This window comes from Vicia villosa, unplaced genomic scaffold (assembly GCF_029867415.1).
Source record: "Vicia villosa cultivar HV-30 ecotype Madison, WI unplaced genomic scaffold, Vvil1.0 ctg.001304F_1_1, whole genome shotgun sequence".
Classification (NCBI taxonomy): Eukaryota; Viridiplantae; Streptophyta; class Magnoliopsida; order Fabales; family Fabaceae; genus Vicia; species Vicia villosa.
The window spans coordinates 580,632-583,026 of record NW_026705567.1 but is presented as its reverse complement, the minus strand read 5'-3'; positions in this window follow the sequence as shown (position 1 = coordinate 583,026).

Genomic DNA, 2,395 nt, shown 5'->3' with positions numbered 1-2,395 from the left:
ACACAAAAGCCCAAAAATTCACTTTGTCAGGAAAAAGTCAACTGTGAAGGATCATCATTGACTTTTAAGGTTTTTGGTCAAAAAATGACTTTCAAAGATCAATATCATCAATATATGGATGTCAAAGTCATTTGGCCAAAGAAATTCAAAGAAATTCATCAAGGAGCGAAAAGTCGGGAATTAGGGTTTTTGAGGGCATGGTGAGATCTCAAAATTTCACCTACACAACTCAAAAAACTTCCAACATGAAAGTTGTAGATCTTGCCAAATAAAACAACATCTTACAAGGGAACTTTTTTCAAAAGATCAACCATTTATGAAGTTTTGGAAATTTTGAAGTTTAGGTCATAAACACTTAGAAATTTTTCTAAGTGTTTTAACCTAGTTTTCTTCCAACTTTGGCCTCATTTTTCACAAATTTCCCAAAGGATTCTGAAGAAGACATAAACTAATGATTTAAAGTAGATGTTTAGGGCTTTCCAAATTGTGTTCAACCTTCTCAAAATTCAATTTGAGCTAAGAGTTATGCTTGTTCAAAGTTGGCCTCATGAAGTGAAATTATAGGTCATGCATCATTTTGGAACTTTGAAGTTTTGTGCACATGACCTCAAATTCAGATGCTACATGACCCATAATACATCTGCAAACATGCCATGCATTCATTTTCACCATGCCATGATAATTGAAGAAGATTCCTAAAACAAGAACATGTGATTATGTAATGATTACATTTGAGAATTTATGGCAAATTGATGAATCACCCAAGGAATCTTCTCATCAACCAATTAGAGCTCACTTTGCATCTGAATTGTCCCCTAAGATCAGATAGAATCAATGGATAGGGGAGGTGGCTCGAAAATGCAATGATCACACTTGGATATTCTTTGAAATTTCTTCATGGCTAAGAAACCAAACTTGCTTCACTAAGCAAGCTCACTCTCTCACTCAGTACTGAGACATTTGCCTATAAATAGGAGAGCACAATTCAGTAGAAAAACACACCAAAGCAACCATATTACTTGCTTTCTCTTTCTCTTCTCTTGTTCATTGTTTTTCAAAGTTCTTTGGCAAGAAGAATCGATTTCTTCAAACCAGAGCTTATCTTTGGGAAGTGAGCATTCTAACATCTCAAGGGAGGTCATTTGAGGTGATCCAAGCACCTGGATCACTTTTGTAGGTGGAGGAACACCATTGTTGCTCTCACTTTGGAGCATCTGCAGTTGGAGGTCCACGGAGTGATTCAGAAGGTTTCAAGGCAAGCCAATCATCCAGACACACTCCTCAGGTCATAGTGAAGCTAACCAGATGGCTGCAGCTCATCTGTAACTCGAGAATCAATACCCTCCATGTTCACTTGAAGCTGAAATCGAGGGAGGTCCATAGAACAATTCAGGAGGTTTGAGGTCATTACAAGCATTCAGTTAGCATCACTGAGCCACAAGGAAGCTTTTGGGATCGTTCATACAAGCCCAGTTGCTCTCTATCATCCTCACGATCTCCATTTTCAGAGGTAAGTTTCTGAACTCTCTCTCTTTAATTTAAGTACTCTTTGTGAAATAGCTCGATTCTATCTTGTTCAGCATCATCAGAGGATTGAAAACCCTCTATCATCATCCATTTATCTTTCAGTATAGTCATTTAATTTAATTTTGAAATTTTAGGGTTCTTCACGATTTCTGGTAAATTAATTAGATGTAGTTAATGATAGTTCATGTTAGTTACATATTTAGAATCGTGAGTGAATTTAGAGCAAGTTTCATGTTTACATCGTTGCAAATGGTTGAGAAACGAGTAAGTTCAGAATTTCAAAAATGGAGAGCTTGAGGTTGAAGATGAAGATGGTGGTGGCGCGCAAATTTGAATTCTCAGGGGAGAGTTTATTTTATTTTGAATGGTGTGCGTTTTATTAACGACTGAATAACTTGCCCTAGTGGCCACACATGCGCTCTTAGTCTCCTCATGCCAAAGGTCTGGGGTTCGAATCCCCCTCGCCCCAGACTTTTTGTTTCTTTTATTTTTCAAAGATTTACAACTTGTTTTGAAACATAACCAAATGAAGGCAGGTCACTAACACTGAGCGCGCGTTGGCTCAGTGGTGTTGTTTTGGGCTGGTAACCTCAAGGGCGTGGGTTCAAACCCTCCAAGGGCCAAAACTTATTTTTTTAACACTAATTTCTTTCATTTCTCTTCACAACTTCACATATTTATTTAACCTATCAAAATAAATCATTTTCACTTCATTTTTTATACACCTATTATTTAATATATCTATTTTGTGAATAGTCAAAAAAAATCATAAAAATATTATTTATTTCTTGAGTTTTTAATTAGGTTTAAAATAGTATGTTTTAAGTGTTTTCTTAAATACTTTAAATATATATTATCACTTTATTTT